Raw genomic sequence first — 20,983 nt, forward strand, 5'->3', positions numbered from 1 at the left:
GAATGTTGTTTATAAAGCTTACTGTATAAGAGTATTTGAAAGCAGCATTTTGCTAAGGGATGCAGGTTCAGCTGTATTTTCATTTTTGTTTTCTCTTTTGAAGTGCAGTATTTTCCAAGAAATTTTGTCTTACATGGAATTACTGGCAGACTTCTATTGTGCAATGTTTCTATTGTGTAGTGGATTTTAGCATTTGAAAATTTTGAAAGCTAGTATCTGCATATCCTGGATTAAGCTGGCACTCAACTTGAATGGCAATCACAGTGCAGTTCAAAAGCAGTAGAAATGTAACAAGGAAAAATGTGGCTAGCAAGACTTTAGAGTCTCTGCATTGATTGCTTAGGGAGTATTGTTCATGCATGACTACAGAAGAGAATGCTAACAGTTACAATAGAAACTTTGGTTTTTGTTTTATTTTTTTAATGAGTTAGCCAGCAGGGTGGTATCCCAAAATAAAGACTGTGATTACAGTTTTAAGGACAATCTACTCTCTAGGAGGTAAATCATATATATAGAGATATATAGCTAGATAGATACGCACACACACATACATATATATATATATATAAATATATATGTATCTGAAAAATCTGTTTCCAGTATTGAATTAGGTTAATTACCTTTAAATTAAAAAAGAAAAACCTTATTAAATAATTAATTTTCAGGGCTTTTATAATTCAGTTATAGAAATGAGTTATTCTTGTTCCATTTGATTCAGCTTCAACAAGCTGAAGGATTTCATTTTGTGTTCTATGGTAGTGCAGTAGCCTAAATGCCAGATGCTCATAACCTGAACTGAACATATTTTTTCCCCTTCCTGTTAAGGCACTGCTTGTGCATCACAGGAATGGGAAGGGCTGAAGTAATGATTCCATGGGAAGAAACTGCATGTCAAAGCACTGAGGAATGTTCAGGAATAACCTTACACAGCCCAGTGGCAGGGGACAGCTCCCTGGAAACATTTGAGCAATGGCAGAGAAGTTTGAAGTGCTCAATGGATCTATAGCCTAGGGTTTTGCATATGGATGGTTTGTAAACTAAACATGCTCCCATGAGCCAGACATTCACACTGCAGCACCAAAATGATCTTGTGCTGTCATTCAGTAATGATATCTCATTTGATACTCAAGTGCATAGTGTAGCCCTAAACATGAATACTAAGTTCCTCATGTTAAACACCCTGCTGCAATCCAGTCACAGCTTTAATTCTCTTCATCATTCTGCATTGTACAGTTTATGAATACATCCATTTTCACAAGACCATGATAATTGAATTGCACATTAATAGCATTTGGCACTATGCACGAAACTAAATCAGTTGCTTACAGGAAGGCATATTAAAACCATTGCAAAAAAAGACTCGCATCACACAGCAAAGCAGTAAAGCACTAGAGGTCACTCTTACAATTTAGGAAGCAAGGTTGGAGGAAGAGGCTCAAGCTTCTTTCCAATACAGAATTCTGAAGGATGAAACAAATCAAGTATAAAATATGTTCACTACTGGCTTTCTCAGATACATCTCAAAAACAGGGAAAAATCATGTGTCAAATGGTTGAATTGAATGAACAGATTTTTTCATGTAAATGCTGTTATTTATAAATACAAAGTATTTTTTTTTAGGAATAAATCCTTACAACTGTGTCAAAACACTCATCCAAATGGAAAATACAAGAACTCTGCCCATGCTACAGAGAAGATACCATTATTATGGAAAAAATAATTTTTTTTATTTGAACACTGAACAATAATGTATTGTTGAGAACTTGGCCACCCTAATGCATATTTTTAATTTTCAAGATCTAATCTGGAAAAAAATTATTATATATATATATATATATATATATATATATACACATTGTTTAGGAAGTGAAAATTTCTGTAGGAGAGGTAGTTTGTTTTAGAAGTGACAGTTTACATCTGAAGTATTATGGTATAAATTTTGTTAGCGTGTTACAATTAAAAAAAATTACCTTAGGAGAAAAGGTTTTTCGTAATTGCTGATTATGGTAGATCCATGCAGGAGCCATTATCTACCTACTTGAACTTATTTTACTCCTTTCTTCTTGTGTGTTAACCAGGAATTGAAATCCTTTTAAGTAGGTGCTTCTACTATTGGCATTAAAGTTATTAAACCCATTTACAAAATCAGGTGAAGTTTGAATATCTTGAATGAATTTTGATGGCTAGATTTTCCAGTAGGCTGCCAATCATCAAAGATGATAGGATGGGGTTTTAATTTTTCCTCTGTATTAATGTATTCTTCTTGTTTTAATTTTATGGTTCTTTCTGTAGTAATAGATCCTGAATACTTAAGTTTTCCTTTGCCTTTAAGGCCAGCGGCCAGTAAGAAAAGACAAAAGTAAAGACCTTTAAATGTCATCTTGAAGTGTCATTGATAATATTACTAAGTCAGTTGTCCAAAGAGAATTTCCTAGATCAAAAATTGATGTGTTTAAAATTATTTCTATCTCAAAGAAATCACAATATTCCTCTTCTGATAAAATGATTTTTAAGTTCTTAGGTTGTCAGCATATTTTTAATATTTTAAATATTATAAAATTCATTTAAATATGAAATTTTATTTCTAGGGTCTTATTTCTTTTTGTTTCCCCTGAAAATTAACTCTGACACTTCCAACCAAGAGAAGTAACAATTGGTGCTGAAATTCCAAATATTTTAAAAGTTCTGTAATAGTGCTGCTTAGAGCTTTCCTCTACTTTCTTCCTCCCAAAGAATTGAAGTTCCAGTGTAGTTGAAAGAAGTTTGAAGTGCAGAGCCTTAGTAAGTAATTGTATAAGGTTCAAGTGTGAGTTTTAAATGAAAGATTAAGGCAAGTACTGCTCTAAGTTTTTTTCCACTGGAGCTATGAGACATTTTTGTTTTATTGGTAACTGTCTCTAGTGTTGTAAATCAGCAAGTTACTAAATCATCACTTGAAAACCTGCCAGAAATTGGTACTCCAGTAGGTGCAGGGGCTTTTTTTTTAAACTCTCTAAAACTGAAGTGTTGCAGAAAATATAATTAAACCCTCTATACAGATCAAGTCAGCTGTGACTAAAAATTATTAAGGGAAATTGTTGCAGTGAATGGAAATAAAGACGAATTGGGGAGTTTCCATGCAAATTCTCACTTCTGCATACCTACTTCTCTGTGTTAAAACTCCCCAGTTTTGCAGAAGCTTTTATGAATTCAGATTTTCATGTGTACTATGATGATCACAAGTTCTGTAAGCACATAAACATTTATTATTATTATTACTACTACTACTACTGCTACTATTATTATGACTGCTGTTGATTTTATTTTACATAACAGGAATTTCTCATTAATGCTAGATTAGAGAACCTCTCTAAAGATGACAGAGAAGGACTATTAATGAAACTGAAGTTTTCAAAGAGAGGACTGAGTGAATACATACCTTGATTATACCATCAGATGCAAGTCATTGTACAGGTATTACCTGTTGGGAAGGGATTACTTTCTACAAGGAAAACAGTGTATATCAGTTTTGAAATTATTACCATTCTGATGTTAATCATTGGTACCAAACAACTCCGTAGAATAACTGACAATTTTATGGAACCGCATTGAAATGATACCGAAGTGCTGTTAATCAAAAGCAATTTAATTTAAATTGTAATTCTTTTACTGTTAGTTTGTCGTTGATACGAACTGGAGGGGAGGAGAAAGCAGTCCCTTCCTTAATTTTCTTTTAGCTTAATTAATATTTATTTTCTGTTTATTATCATCTATCTCTGCTATGAGAGGGCAATGGAGAACTCATCAGAGATCAGGCCATCTCTGGGCAATTACTTACGTGAATAAAACATTACAGACATCTCTGGTATATTTCATATGTTGTTTCTACAGTAACATCAAAAACTTGCATCAACATCGAATCTAAACTAACACCAAAAGAAAAATATGGTTTTTTTTAGACTTTAAAGGCTTAGAATTCACAGAAAAGCCTTGGATTGATCACACTGAGTATAATCAGCAATTCACATCCCATTGCTTCAGGCTTTAGAATTCCCATGAATACACTTGTCCCTGAGCCCAGTCAGAAGGATGGATGGAGCAAACTTGGTCATGACTGGAGAAAAGTGAGAGACAATTAATGACGTTCTCAAAGTATGATAGTATCAACCACAAGCAGAAAATGCTATAGGATATATGTTAATTATTTATTACATTTGCTGTGTAAGTTAGGACATCCTATATTTTGATTAAATGCCATTCAGAAATTCTATAGGAAGCACTAACTTCTTCATGTTCTCATAAATACTCAGTCATGGCCATTCTGCTTTCCTTCTTATTACATTAGAGCACGTAAGCCTACATCTGTGTTCGTCCATGAGAAAGACAACTTTTGGCTAAGATGATTTGCCAAAGTCTCACGAAATAATGTGCACTTCTGTCATATTTTTGTGTATGAGGAACAAAGCTCAGGTTTAATATTCTTTCCAGGCATTTCTCTGTTGCATTAGAAAAAAATCCACAAACAGATAATCTGTACTATATATTTATAGGTCTGTGTTGTTTTAACCCCAGCCATCGACCAAGCCCAACACAGCTGCTCAGCGTTTTCCCCACCAGCAGGTAAAGATGAGGAAGGGTGATAGGTAGAAAACTTGTGGATGGAGAAAAATTGAACTTGATGGTCCTCATAGGTCTTTTCCAACTCAGAAATTTTCTAATTCTGTGCATAGAAAAGGCAGAAGTCACATGCACAAGCAAAGTAAAACAAGGAGTGTTTTTTCCACTTCCATGGGCAGGCAGGTATTCAGCCATCTCCAGGAGAGCAGGGCCCCATCACACATAGCAGTGCCTTGGGAAAGCAAATGCCATCTCTCCAAATATCACTGCCCCACCCCTTCCTCCCCCTTCCCCCAGTTTTATATGCTGAGCATGATGCCATGTAGTCTCGGGTATCCCTTTGGGTCATCTCTCTTGGCAGTGTCTTGTCCCAGCCTTCCGTGCATTCTTAACTTCTTTCCATTGAGACAGTGCAAAAAGCAGGAAAGATTTTGCCCCTGTGTGAGCCCTGCTCAGCAATAACAAAAGAAAAAAAGAAAAAAAAAACCTCTCTATATTACCAACCTTGTGTTCTGCACAAACCCAAAACACAGACCCCATACCAGTCACTGTGAAGGAAATTAACTCTACCCCAGCCAAAATCAGCACAATATCTCATATGATATACTTGCTAGTACTCTGTCTACTGATTCATCTTTTGAAAAAAACTTCAACAATCTCACCTTCGAACAAGTTTAGCTGAGAAAAAATAGGCCACATATCCCCCCATCCCTTCTCAATCCTGCTACCTCCCCACTCCAAACAAGCAAATAAAAGAACAATTGAGCAGTCAAGATGCATTAAATCTTTCAAATATTTCTTTTCTTCCCCCCCCAGATAAACCTGTGCCTTTGTGCTGCTTGTAGATCTGAGAGTTCAGTGTGCTGTATCACACAGGATTGTGGGAAAGTTAGAACTGCTTCTCAGTACTTTTAATGTTTAATGTTAGCTGCTCTCAACTAACAAGGTGATAACAGAGGTGGGAGCTGTGAGAGCCATCACTAATTCAAAGGGCTTTCCTTCCTAGAACACTCCAGGCAATTTTTTAAAAACAGTGAAGAAATAACAAGTAATAAAATTAATCATGTCTGTGTCTGTCACTGACTCCAGAAGTATACATTATTTTTAAGATGTTTCTGAAGTAAAAAGTTAAAATTTGCTTTTCCCTCTGAATTTTCAGTTGTTTTATGAAAAGGAATTGAAAAGTGAAAACAATAGTGAAAACATTGATTGTGATGAGTTTCTGTAGAATTGCTTGTATTTTGCACTGTTAACTGTTTTGTTAAATTGATCTGGTAGTTCTTAAGTATAAAATTTCTTTGTAACTTGTAATTTTGGCAGTCAGGGCCTACATGTGACTTGTAGATTAAAAATTGAAGAAGAGGTGTCTTTCTCAGTATACCGATATATATTAGATAAATATCATTATAACAAAGGCTGTCCTTCTAAATTTGAGAAATAACATAAAACATATAGGAGAAACAGCATGCTGTCAAGACCAAAATGTGTTGCTCTATTTGTTTGTAAAAAATGATGCATCTTTACTGCTAGAATTTAGCCAACTGTGGTTTGCTGGAATTTTACCTCTGCAATGTTTTGTATCTCTGTATTTTATCATTCTTACTTATTTGTCATGTGTTTGTGTTTTATATATGTGCGAGTATCCCATTACAGACTAATGTTATTCTCTGTAGAATATACAATACTCTGTAGGTCATCTATTACCACTTGAAATTGAGGCCAGTAACCTTGAGTTAAATCTATGAAACACAGTGGAGGATTTGTGTCCAATTATTTTGCTTTTCAGAAGAAGGTTTTGAAGTGTTTACTACAAATTGGTGTGCTATTTTTAGGAACCAAAATACTGTGCGGACCTGAGGTAATATCTATACTGTAATCTACTTAATGAGCACTTTTTGTGCAATAATTTGAAAAGTGATTGAAATCTTGGAAGCTTCATTTTAAGTAGATTAAAATTAAGAACAACAGAATTATTATTTAAATATCATACTCCCTTAATGCGCAAGTAAAGAAAAGTGCCTCTAGGGCCCTAAGTCTCAAAGGATAGAGAAAAAGTATGGTTAGAAAATTTGTCCAGCTGGGTAGTGGGTCTAATAATTTTTCATTAAGTAGATCTTGTTATTTAGTTGTGCTCAAGAATAAGTTATTTCTTGTTCCTTGCTGTTAGAGTCCTTGTTTGTTTCTAAGATATTATTTGAGCAATTAAAATATTTGCATATGGGGTCTTGAGGGAGAAGTAGATTAGAAGCAGTATGTTGGAATATTTGAATTTATTTTATTACTTAATATAATTTTTTTCAGCCAACAGCTGAAGAACATCTTTCACTTTTTCAGGTCTTCCTCTGTCCTCTTCTAAATCTAAGTAGAAAGTGTTTTCAAAACCTTAGTTGTTTCTAAAAGTAAGATTTTCTATTTTTTTTCCGATTATGTTTAATATTTGCTGCAAGAAATCCCCGTCTGTATTTGCTTGATCTGTTCACAGTTATTGTAAAATAATACCTTTATAGAAAATTCTAAAGAACAAAACAAAATTCTCATAAAATACGTGGTTAAACAGAGTATGACAAATATTGTTACTCAGATGCCACTCACCTGACAAACCACACCTGGAGAGAAAAACAGAGTATCTTGTTATTAAAGAAGCCCTGGGGCAGAGGTTTTCAACAAGATGGCAAGAGTAAAACCTTTTGAGGGGAACATGCACTAAAAAAGTGTTGTTCCAAACAAACCGAGTTGCATACAGGGAGCCCGTAACACTGGTTTAGTTCACTGGCAGCATTTTGCCGCATCCTGAGTTACATTAGACTGGATGTGCTCAATATCGATGTTCTGTAATTACCTGAAAAATTTAAGGGGACAGGCAAAGTTGATTTCTTCAGTATTACTCATTATGGTAAAGTTAGATGATGTGTATGGAATACGAGTAAGAAAATACCAATTTGAACCTCAAAGACTTTTGGAATTAGAAATAAAACTATAGATTTTAGCAGGAGAAGGGAGAATTTCCTTGTTCCATTTATTTGCAAATATTACTTACTTTTGAGGCGTATGATTAACTTATGTCTTCCTCTGAGACAGGAAAAATGAGATTTATCTCTATGAAATTAAAAATCTGAAATTTATATATTTGCATCTGAGCTAGCTAAGTCCCTTATTAGTCATATGAAAGAAAAAAAGTTTTTCTTACGTGAAGAAGTCGTGACAAAGATGGAAGGAAGAAATCGTATTCAAAGGGAATTTGCAGTATAAATGTGCCATTTGGCTGTCATTACTGATTTTGACCAAGTAACTAGGTAATCTGTATGCTTTGTAGACATCTACGCTAGATAAGATGGGTTCCAGTTCTGTCAAAATATCTTACTGTAAGTAAGTGTTAGAAAAAAGTATACCAATCTGTATTGATTATCTTGTACAGAAATCACCAGCTATACCTGGCAACTCATTCATGTTTGCTGTTAAGACTCCCTGAGTCTCCCTTTTCAGTGTTTGGTAACAAAGGTGCTCCTTGATTTCCCAGGGGTTAAGGCTGCTGCCATTGCTAGACCTAGACAAAACATAGGGACTAAGTAAGAAGCTGCAAATGTCCTACCAGTGAGACTGTCTTTCATTCCTAAAAGTGTGCAACAGGTATTTTGACCATACACAATGTTCTGGTAAAGTGCAATCTCATTAAATTAAATAAGCTGAAACTGACTGTTCTATCCACCTGAGACAGTCTGATCTTTCCACCCCTTTGATAAACCATGATTACAGCTCAATTTTAACCCCAGACTTGTCAAAACTGTAGGGTTTTTTTTTTCTTCCAAAGAAAGCATAGAGTGAAATAGACTCAATTATGAAAAAAAAAACAAAACCAGAACCCTACAGCATTTCTTTTCATAAAACAATAAACGAAATAAAAATATCCTGGTACTTTTGTGGTTACTTTAAAGCCTTTATACCATCCAGACTGACGGTTATTTAGATTAGGAAGCTTCAAGGCAGTAAACTGTGGCTCTCACTATAATTTTCATTTTCATTCAATGACAGGAAGCCTATCTGCAGTAGTCTAGTTTGCAATACTTTTTAATCATAGTGAGATTTACTTACCCCTCTTTTTTAAGAAGAATAAGCAATCTTTAGGAATTGGTGGGGGGGGGTGTTTTGTTGTTGTTGTTTTTTTGTTTTTTTTTCTTGTTTGTTTTTTGTTGGGGGAGAGTTGTTTTTCAGTCAAAAATAGCACTGAATTTCATCTTTATTCTTTATACTAAAGCTCCTAGGGAAATCAATGGAAGCTTTGCGTAAATAAATATTGAATAAAAGCTTTAGAAAGAATGAGCTGAATATTCATTCAAGAGTGATATGCTGCATAGTTTGAATATGACTGGTCTCTTTATTTCCTTTCGCTATGCCTTGTTTGGAGGGCTCAGATACACAACTGTACAACAAACAAGAATTACTCATTTGTCCTGCTTGACAAAATATAAATATGAGAAGAAAAAGACATTTCGAATTTTAGCTACTTACTGTGGTTGGGGAATTTCTATGCCTGTATTGAAAAACTACTGCTGTTTTCTGAGTCAATGGTAACTTTTTAAAAAAAACTGTCAAGATGATTGATTTTAATTTTCAAGGGTGAAATAGCCCTTAAAACTAAATTCTTTCAGGACTATCTGGATGCAATGGAGCACACTGACGATTGCTGAGCTCTGCCCTGAAACTGATAAAGTATGCTGCAGTAAACTCTTAGTTTTATCAGCCTGAGCGTGGAAGTTTTAGGGCTGTTTTTCAGTTTCACCATGCCAGCAGGCTCTGGAGCTCCACTATACTTGTCAGAGATTACATTTCTGTTTTCAAGCAAGGTCTGTTTCAGGTCTTTCTCCAAAGACTAGACATGTCCTCCAGTAATTAACACTGAGAACAAACCAACCTCCTGGAGAAAGGAGGGATTAATATAAAACTTGTTTGCAAATACTAACCCATAACTTTACTCCTAACATACTTGCTCTTCCATAAAACATATTTGTAAACAAATGTGTATGCCACTGAATATGTTTTTCTCCCTGCAAAACAGAACAAACAGTACCATGGTACTGTTTGTAATCTTCTTTCCTGGTGTACTTTTGGAAGATCTGGACAGCAGTGTTCAGCCTGGCACAAGAGAAGACTATGACAGGGTTTTTCTCAAAGCACAGTTCTGTAAAAATATTATTTGGATGTCAAGTAAAATAAAATACAGAAGGAATTCGGTGATAGATCAGTCAGCTGCCAAACCTTTGTTAGGTTTTGATCTACTGTTACCCAAAGAGACTATCAATATGCTTTTATATCTGGGTAAAATTTGCAGTGCCTATAACAATAATTAAGTGTAAAACTCTCACCTAGACACAGATGACAGGTTAAATGTAGCTATAGCATTCTCCTGAAGAATCCTTTCAGTTATGATAGGCAGTGTGTAAGATTTTTTTATGGAATATCACTTTAGCATCTACTCCTTGTATATTTTCAATGTGTTTGGGGTATGATGACTTTTAAATTTTTTTTTGTTTTTCTTTCTCAAGGGCTCAAAAACCTCCATCTCTACTCAAATTGTTTTGACTTTTGTGAACAGTCATTACCTCATGGATCATACTTATGCTATATATCTGTGCTTTACTGTGTTCTGATTAATTCTCTGTGGGCAGGAAAATAAAGAGTTTAAGAGGTAGAGACTGGGAAAAAGGAAGATTGATGTGCAAGTACCTGTATGTACATTTCTGTACTGTCTGCAATGAAGTGTTGTTGTTTTCAAACCCTTTACAAATTGTCTACATCTCTTTGCCAGTTTGCTCTTTGTAGCCCAGCAGTGGTAGATACACAGTCAGACTGCCCCAAATTTAGAGTGATGAGTGAGTGATGGATTCACAGTTTTCTGAACTTCCTCTCTGTTATACTTAGGAAACTGCAGTAGAAAACAAGCTTTTTTTTCACCATTTTGTGTCTGGTTGGGGCAGGGTGGGAGGGTGGGTGGAGGTGGGGAATCTACCATGGCAAATAAGTCTTTTCTTCTTGCATCTCTACAGTGACTACATAGAAATTTGACCACATGCTGCTTCTTGGGAAGGATGGTAGTATATTCTCTGTGGATATTCTACACAAGGACAGATTGAGAAACTCTAACAGAGAATTCTCTGATCTAGCTCTCAGCTCTAGTATAAAGTCTATATGTGTGATGGAGGTACCGAAGAGAGTAGTCTCTGTTTTGATGTTTCTAATATATTTTTGTAATGTCTCAGTGGAAGTGTTTCTAAGATAATGCCGCAGGTGTTGAAAATGTATATTGAGTAGAATCAAATTATGTCAAGTTTCAGTGCATGGTTGTGCATACTTGAATATTACAGATTTAGAGATGTTCATATTTACATGTTAGCTTTTATAGTTACATGTATCCTTATCTTGCTGAATGCTTCAATGCTGTCTCAATAGATTTTTTTTAATGAGAGATTCATTCATCTTTCACACCTGAATTTTTGTTCATATGTTACCATTTACTGATGGCATAGATATTTAATTATAATATCATTTTTGTGGCTTTAACTAATGTAGAAGTACGTTTGGGAAACATCCCAGATTGGACATGTGTCATTTTCTCAGTAATTCACAATGGTTAAATGTAATAAATCTACTCCTAAACCAGGAAGCCCAGGAAGAATTTTTAAATGTTTCTGTCATCCTTCCTACCCTGTCTCTTGGCAGTAAAAGCTATGTGTAGGAGAAAGTTGTGATGAAGACAGTGTTCTGCTGACTTTGGAACCCCACTGCTAAAAATATATTAGAACCACTTTTGTGGTAGTGGACAATTTTAGTCACAAAATCAGGTATTGTTTGGTACAATTTTTTTTTTTTCCAGACTAGAATATTCTAAAATATTGGATATTTCTTAAACTGTAATTTTTCATAAAACGTAACTGGGTAAATAGGTGGCAAATAGCAGTGAGTGGTAATCACTCAGTGTGTTACTTCTTGGAGTATAAATAGTGGTCTATCTTATAGGATCTTTTAATATCTGCCTAAAAATATTTGACAGATAGTGTCTTGATTGCTTAAATTTATTCCAAGCAAATAATTCATTGTCACTTTTACAACAATTAATCTGTCATCACTGAGAGAAGAAATACTATGCCACATCAGTATTATCAAAATTAGAATATGGAATTTTTATGAAAGAAGAATTGTGTTATTCCTTTAGATTAAACAGAAACTTTATTTTCAAAGCCTAAATGTATGACTCAGAAGAAAATAAAAAAATTTTTAAAACAGTAAATAGTAAGTGATATACTGCTTAAACTAGTTGGGGAATTTTTATTTTATCTGTCAAGGCATATAAAACATGTTCATGCTTAAATATATCTATCTATATATCTATACCTATATCTATATCTAGCTATCTATCTATATATACGTAATTGATGAATAACACAGTGAGCAGAATCTCACTTTAATAAGTTGTTTTAAAACAAGTCTGCATAGATGCCTCTTGACAGATGTTTTCTACCCACTAGCCCGAGAACCAGCCCTGTGAGTGGTCACACCTTGGTCCACCCTTTGGTCTAGGCCTTCTCCCTGTTCTGCTGCCCAAATTTGGACCCAATCACCTTACTGGTATTCCTGGATTGCTGTAAGACAATAGGGAGTCATCTATTTGGCAATCTTCCTCCTAGACCCTTTAATCCCTTCTGAGGCATTCTTACCCTCTGTACCAAATTATTTCTGAATCACAGATTTACTACTGATGACCAGTTAGAATTTGACTTTCCCCTTTCCACTTTTCTACTTATGTAGCTTTGCAGGTAACTGTTTTTTTATTGTAGTTGAGAAGTCTGATTTTGTGGTTCTAATGTTAAAATAGAGTTTGTACCCAACTTACACACAATACTATGTTTGAAGTTCTAGACTATGGGCAGGAGCAAAACACAGATGCCCATGTCTCAGTCTGTTATGTTTTCAAACAATATTAAAATTGAGGAATGATGCCTTGCCCAGATTTTTTAGGACTTGAAAATTCATTCATTTACTATAAAAATAATTACACTTCTATGCAGGATTTTTTTTCTTTTTTTTTAGTTTTTTAGGTTTTTTTTACAGTGGTGGAGTTTGCTGTAGTATGAAATAATGTTACATGGTCAGTCAAAACAAAGGTTTGTGGAACTAGACTGTAAGGGATACTCTTTATCTCATAAACTCCTTCAAATCCCTTTTGCAGGTATCAGAAATTCAGATGCTTGATTGTTTCATTCACCATGGCCTCATTTGTTTCCCTGGCAAATTTTCCAAGATTTGGGATTATCTCTATTTCTCACACTTGATTTGGTTTCTACGATAGGCATTGGCCACTCTGCTCATTACTGTTTCTTACTATGAGAGTGAGAAATGTGCAGTTTTCTTTCATAGGGATATGAGCAGATAGGTCCTTTGAACTTGGAAGTCATGCATATATTTGAATATTAGAAGCAACAACTCATAAAATAAAAAGGAGCCTGATAGACACTAAACCTGTGTACTGCTGACATTCCATCTGTAACACATCATCTCTTGTGTTAGCAAATGGGTTTACTCAGAACCATTGGTTGTGCGTGTCAGCGCTGCATGCAGAGTGTTGCTATGTTGTGTGGTTTTAATGCTGGGTTTTGATATTGTACACCCCCTGTGTAACTCCAGTATTCAAATGGTTTCACAAAATGAAGTCTTTCCAATGATTTTTTTTAAGAATTTAATCTTTCTAATTGTGGAAGAGAATAAAACAACTTCATGAGTTGCCTCAGCTAAGGCATGAAATACCTGTGTGTCGCTCTAAAGGATTTTAAGTCTGGGTCCCACTCTGGGCTCCCAGTCTGTCCTTGTTCAAGAAAAGATTTCAACAGGAACCTAGCTGGCATGAGCACCTTTAAAAGAGCAAGAATATATTCCCTGATTTTTCCATTGTTTTGCATCTTAGTATTTTTTGGTTTTAAGAATTGGTTTTATTGCTGGGAAACTCAAGCTAACATTGATTGTATTGCCAGGTAACTCAAAATTGGGGGAAAAGAAAATCACAAAGCCAGCAAAGCACTATAAAAGAACTTTTCATCATTTAATTGTCAGGAGCTAAACTTCTTAAAATTTTTATACATCACATCAATGAATTCTGTAGGGTGGCAAGATAGCACTTGTAACTGTACTCACAAATCTATATGTAAAGAATTATTTCACAAACCAGTGGAGCTTTTTGTTATTATTTTTAAAATTATGATTTAAAATTTCTTTTAATGAAATATCTAACATACATTAGGATTTTTTTAATGTGCCTTAGATTGTGGAGCTCTCTTAGACCTCTCTTTTTTGCTCAGTTTTAACATGGTTTTCCAATTGATGTTTATGTGTTTATATTCACATTTGCGAATTTAACACGGGACACAAGCAATCAAATTGCGAATACCAATGCAGACCCTGCCTGAGGGTGATCAGGAAGATATCTCTCATTACTCTTCAGTGTAAATTTCAGAGTTAGTTCTGATATGCATTCACAGTAAAAAAAACAAATGCCAAACATCCTGCACAAACATTTCTGTGTTTTTTTAGGTGTGCCATTCACAGCTGCTGTGTGTTGAGCTCACATCTGTAAGAAGGGATGCCTTTCCAAGTAACAGAATGCTTCACTTAATATGTCTTTTTCTGTCACTAGTACAAATTTTAACTATCTTATGCAACACCATTGAACAAAGTGAAAACACCACTTTATGTCAAAGGAGGAGGAAAACAGCCATGACCTCCTCTAGATGTGTATGTCTCTGATAGTGCTGTCTTCAGTCAAGCCCCCCAAAACAGCTGCTTCCCTCACCACTGCCCCCACCATAAGTTTAAATTATTGATCTAACAGTAAGAAATACTTGGTTTGATATTATAATTAGGCACTATCTTGAGGAGAAAATGGATAGATAATACTTCAATAATTAGAGCAGGAGCATTCTACACAATGAAAGATGAGTTTTATTTTAATTGTAGGTAAATTCATTAAGCAATAATGAAATGCAGTGTTTTTCTATGTGCTCTGCTATGCTATTAGATGGGTCAGTTTGTTTTCTCTAAAGGTGAATCACATTTCTTTAAGCAGACCAGCAAGATAAGCCAGGCTCAGCATAGTCTTTTTGTCTCCACAGCGATTTTTACAGCTGTGTATAGAAATGTGAGAAGGCAGTACTAAACAGAAAAGTCTAGCAAGGGATTTCCTTTCCATGCAAAGACTGCCTTCATGGAAAAGAGTGAAGAAAAACTTGATGAACTAGGGCCAAGAGAAAAAATTAATTAATTCTATCAAACAATGCATACTGTTCAGAAAAAAAAAGAACCCAAGTTATTTCATCTATTGTATTTTTGAGATTTCAGTATTTGCCAAGAGATTAAGATACCATCTTCAGCCTAAAATTATAATTTTTTTTATGGTTTGAGTAAGCACAACAGTAGCTATCTCATACAAATTTTTCCCTACTAAAAAACTAACATAATGATAAGAAATGTGATAATTAAGCTAACAAAGTAGGCTGGTCTTATAACCAGGAAGGTGAATTTTTTTCAAAATAATCTTTCTTCTTGAAAAAAGAGTTATTGGATTGCAAGATTTATGTAGCAAGTAAATTTAAAATTAAATTATACCTCAAAGGCCTTACTAATTCTTCAAAACCAAGTACTAAATTGGTTTTAATGTGTTATTTTTGCACTGTTACTTTAACACAGTATTTCAGTTCTACTAAAATGAGAGAGTGCAAAAAAGATCTTTTTCCTTTCTTACATTTCTGTTTTTTCTTGAAAGATTTCATAATAATTTTGAAAGATTTCATAATAATAATATTCTACTCGAGGAACAGGTTGAAAGGGAATGTCCTTGTGAATTACTTTTGTTTTCTTTATTTCACATAGGCAGCTTGAATAGCTTTACTTATACTCACATGAATATGATAGTGTTAGCAATCAAAATAAGGCAGGAACTCGTAAGGTTGACTGTCCAAATGTTTCTAATTGGCCCTCAATTATAGTGCACTTGGAAACTTTAAACAGACAATAGGTACAAGATGTTGGTTTTCACTGAAAGGTCAATATTTAAAAATTGGTTTATCTGTTTTAATAGTTGTTTTGGTTTTCTTTTAAGGCTTGGTTTCATCAGTATTTTGTACTGCTTTATAATGAGTGTGTCATTACGTCAGTAGAGCTCTATCATTCATCTGAGAGCAAGCAATCAGTAACACTGGATTTTGTTTTCTATCCTAGTACTGTATTCTTCCTTGTGAATATGTAAGGAAAGATGTGAAAAATGACCCTTGAAAAAGGAATTTTTTACCGTTCTCTAAGTCTCTTAGTCCAGAATGAACAAAACCTTGATTTTTTTCTGTCTTGGTTTGAAACACAGGTGTCTCCTAAGGAAGGCAGGAGCCTCCTGGAATGGAAAATGTAAACCCCCTCCCACTGAATTATTAGAATTTTGAAATTAAGGGGGTCTCAGGAAAAGAGATGAGGATAGGAATAACATTTCTTTACTGGTGTGTAAGATAAAGCAAACAAGCACCCACGGCTGCGGCACCGACACCAAACAGGCCCCGGGCCCAGTCCCGGCCTGCTCGGCCGCGGGCCCTTTCCCTGCGCTGCAGTTCCGGGCACGGCCGGCAGGGGCGCTGCTGCTCCCGGGGCGGGGCGGGGGCGGGGATTCCCCGCGCCTGCAGGGGGCGCTGTGGCGCGGGCTGGGCAGCGCGCGGTGATGGCGGCTCGGCCCGGCCGGGAAGGGAGGGAGGAGCGGCTTCGCCTCACGGCCCCGGGGCAGCCGATCCCGGTGCCCCAGCAGGGCTCTGAGGAGCACCAAGCCGGGTCGGCAGGAGTCTCGGCAGGCAGGCAGGGAGGGAGGGAGGAGCGGCTTCGCCTCACGGCCCCGGGGCAGCCGATCCCGGTGCCCCAGCAGGGCTCTGAGGAGCACCAAGCCGGGACGGCGGAGTCTCGGCAGGCAGGGGGAGCGGGGCTGCAGAGCAGTGAAAACTCGGAGCGGTGCTGAAGAAACAGCAGGGACAGGGCCGGGAGAGGCGAGCTCAGGATCCCGGGCACCCCAACAGTCGGGGATGGGTCCCTCTTTTAGTGAGGGAGGTGATAAAAAGGTCTCCGTTCAGTGGCTGCTCTCACGAGCAGAGGCTCACCCCACGGTAGAAGCAGCAGCTCCGGGCTGGGCTCTGGTGGCAGCAGCGAACTCCCTTCCCCAAGCAGCAGCTCCGACCGTCCTCCTCCAAAGCCAAGAGAGAGAGAGCAGCTGCCACAGCCCCGTCCTTTACCTGCCCAATTCTCGGGGAGAAACTCCCAGATAAGAGAAGTGCACCCAGACGCCCTCCTCCCCTGAGCTTGGCGCCTCCTTTTGTTTTTCTTAGGTACCCACTTGTTAATGTTTCTTAGCAACTTATGGGGAAAATTCTATAAGTAAAAAGGAACAAAAGGAAATAAACCCAACCCCCTACAGTTTTCTGCTCTGTTTTTCTTTCTTGTCCTTCCAGATGATTGAGGGTTGTAGATGAGATGTTACCCACTAGGACTAGCCTATAGTAAATTGTATATATCCATATCTTTGGGGCTGGGACATGGATTTGTAATTCTTCATGTTGAGACAGCAATTGAATGTGATAAATTTTAAGCATCCACTTGCTTTTTTACACGTGTAAATAATTTTATGTCATTTTATGACTGACTAGTACGCTTTGGTCATGTCTGTTTAATAGGCTTCTGACTTGAGCTGAAATTCTTGTTGTTTTCAGTCAGGTACATGACCTTGTATTTTCTGATGCCAGACTTCATTCTCTGTTACACTGCCATCATCTAGCTCTGTCTTTTGACATCTTGATTCTGCTCTGTATTGATGACACCTAATTGTACAGGGAGGTGAATTCATGGATATATCTATAGTTTTTGTTTCATGATCTTAATGAAATTAAGGAATTCCTTGATTCTGTGATTACTAAGTCATGGGTGGTTTGATTCTTCCCTTCTCAGTATCTCATATTGCCATTTTCCTGTTTTTATGCAGTATGTAGTTCCTTTTCTCATGTACTCATGAATGACTAGCAATTTCCTATATAACAATAGATAAAATCAGCCACTGCTTTTCTAAAAATTGCCTGTCACAGAAAACCACAGATTACTTTAACTTGATCTACATGAGATAAAGTTTGTTCCATTTGATCTAGTTTTTTATTTACCTTCATTTTCTTAAATATTCTTTCAGAATTTTCCTAAATTCTTTTGTATTATTGAAGTCAGATTTACACTTTTTTTTTCTATCAGTTTTTTTTTCTGTATACAGGATTTTGTCCATTTACTCTGTTCTAATTCGCCCTGTTAGATTAGTTTATTTGCATCTGTAGTGACATGTATCAGGTTTTCAGAATTTAGAGACAGACACTTCTGAACAGAGCTGGGGTGCTATAATACACTGCTCTTGACTTTTTTTTGTTTTTCATTTGTTCACATTATGCATTGTACTTCAATATCTTTGGCCATCAGTCACATTTATAAGATCGTTTGAGAGAATTTTTTATATAATTTAGTACATAACATTGTATTTGTGGGAGCAAGGAAATTTCACATTTAAGCCTGGATGTTTTCATGCTTCAAGAGGAAATGAGATGTGTGTAGTGGAAAGTTGAATGTCTCATCAATAAACATAGGCACTCTGTACTTGTTGGACATAATGATATGCAGAAGCATGGATATTAAAAGATACATGTGTACTCAGAATTAATTCTTAAATTTCATCATAAAATAAGATGGTAACAGCCAGTAAATGTGTAAGTAATATGAATATTGGAATTCTTTCTGGGATTATTGCTTCTAAAAATACTTTGCATGTACTTTATATTTGCTTTTTATTACATTATGAGGGAACAATCTGATTTAATTCTGTACTCCTGGCTTTTCTTTTGCTTTTCTTAATCTGGTTAGATCAAGTAATGTATTTGAGCTGTTACAAGTGAATAAATGGTTTTCATTTAATAAAGATATGTAGTAAAATTTATATCTTCACCAAACAAAAGCAGATCTAATAGCAGTAAGTTCTGTTTAATTGCCTAAATGTGAGGTGCCCAGTAAAAATGTTTTGTGTAGTATGATTTTTTTTTTTAATGCTTAAAAATATATCTGTGTTTCAAATTCCTGCACAGAAATTTTTGGAGCCCCTTGATTCTGTGGTGAGAGTTATTAATTTATGTCATTTAGCTAATCAAGTCTTTTCAAAATCTGGTATAGATCTGAAAAAGGGTGAAACTTGATTCTAAGTATCTACATTTGTATATCTTGAAATAACATACATTAATAACTTTAAATAGTTAAAGTAGTAGTAGTACACAGACATTTTTCTAGATGAAGCAGGGAAAAGTACTTCGTTTGCCATTTGTCTGAAGTTACCAAGTTTTTGACTTCTCTCCATTTGTATAAATTTAAAAGAAAATTATTAAATTATGCTGCATTATAACTGTAATGGCCCGTCATTTTGAATAAATACAAGCAGTTAAATGTAATGATGGTTTTATGAAAATTACTTTGGCTCAATCCCAATTTTAGGGTATTTTTACCATGTAACAACTTTTATATAACTGTTATATTAAACAATAATATGAGTATTCTAATAGTATCTCATGGACTTTAGGTAGGAAAGAACTGCCAGTGGCTTATATTAAAATGTGTCTTTATATGACACTGAGTCCATTGTATAAGATTATATAAGATATGCCTTTTTCACTATTTTTCATCTATTGTTTTGATATTACCATCATATTGTGTATTTATCTGCTTGATTTAAGGTTTTGTTTGCTTTTTCTAAAGAAAAAGATTAGTATTCTGCAGTAACATTGTGCCTTCTCAACCCTGAATAAAAATACAGGAAGGAAAGAAGTAAACTTGATGACATTGCGTGATTGACTTGAGCTTTTATAAGCTTTCAAACTGTAAATATTTATGACTTTTATAAGGAGAAAACATAGTATTTTACTTCAACCTTAAAATGCTAAAACACCCCAAAACCAATTTTGACCTGCTTTAGAGTAAGTTTCAGCAGAGTGTACTAAGTATTGATACTAATAAAAAATACTGGGGAATAAGGGTTAGTTATCCCTCTCCCATAGGTATCTCAGTTTTGTTTGACTTTTGTGGGTTTTTTTCTTGTTGTTGTTTTGTTTGGTTAGTTGGATGTTTTGGGTTTTGTTTGGTTTTGTTAGTTTGTTTTAAAATTTCCTGGCAGGCTCACCATGAACTCTCCTGCTAAAGGTCAATGTTCTTAGGACTCTTTAAAATGATGAGTGTCAACCTTATTCATAGGCAGTTGAAACCTTTGAAAACTGTCAATTTTGATAGAGCTTTTTTCAAGTTTGGTTTTCCTCACCAGTATTTAAGACATCATCAGCACATTTCTTCAGTTGCCACACACACTGATTTTACATGACTGTGTGCACGTACACTGTTCTGTATGTAGAGGAGAAGAACCTCTGTTTCATTTCTACTCTTTCAGGTTTTATTTCTCCCTCATATTAAAACCTGAAATTTTTAAGAAGAATGGCAAACAAAATGAAAAACTTAACAGATATGATACTATAATAATAAAACCATTACATTTCTACAAATAACAACTTCTGTAGGGGGAAGAAGTTGGCAGGAGCTGATTAAAGATTTTAATACTTCAAAAGCTGCAAATGTGTGCATGCAGGTATGTCATAGTGTAGTTTGGTCCTGTCTCTAATAAATAATGGGATTGAGAATAATTAATGAAGCTGAAATAAGGAAAGGTGGAATTGAATTTCTAGAGGTTTGTATTTCATATATCTAATTTTAAAATATTTTTCTATTTAAAATTTTGATTTAAAATATGGATTAAAATTTGATTTTAATTTTTTATTAAAAATGTAAAATATTTTTCTTTCATATACCTAGGGGTTTTCTAATTCAATAAATTGGAAATACTTAAATAAATCCGAAATATTTTGTATGAATGAATTGATTTTGTTCTGTTTGAGGAAGAAAAAGAATAGGTCACCACTAAAGAAGCCATGATGGACTTACATTTTGCAGTATAAAATTGAATATATATAAACTGATATAGATTTACATTTTTCCATAGATTTATATTGTGCAGTATAAAATCAAATGTATATAAACCGATAAAAGACATTTTGAATGCCACTGTAAGCATTTATCTGTGTTTGTGATTATTTGTAGTTGATTGTTTAGATTTTCTGGTGCCTTACAAGAAGAAGGTCCATCTGGCATCCTTAATAAAATCCCTTTCCGTTATGATCTCAAAGTTTTGATGAACTTCACTATCGTTATAACCTCTCCTGTTCTTAAAAATGAGTTGAAATAAGGAAACATAAAGCAAAGT

The 20,983-nt window shown here is 35.3% G+C and overlaps 1 protein-coding gene across 1 annotated transcript in view; it reads left to right on the forward strand.

The window, feature by feature from the left end:
• The window catches only part of CNTNAP4 (contactin associated protein family member 4), a 208,017-nt gene that overhangs the window by 359 nt on the left and 186,675 nt on the right, over positions 1-20,983 (forward strand). The window lies entirely within an intron of this gene.

The sequence above is a fragment of the Ammospiza nelsoni genome, chromosome Z (assembly GCF_027579445.1).
Source record: "Ammospiza nelsoni isolate bAmmNel1 chromosome Z, bAmmNel1.pri, whole genome shotgun sequence".
Taxonomy (NCBI): Eukaryota; Metazoa; Chordata; class Aves; order Passeriformes; family Passerellidae; genus Ammospiza; species Ammospiza nelsoni.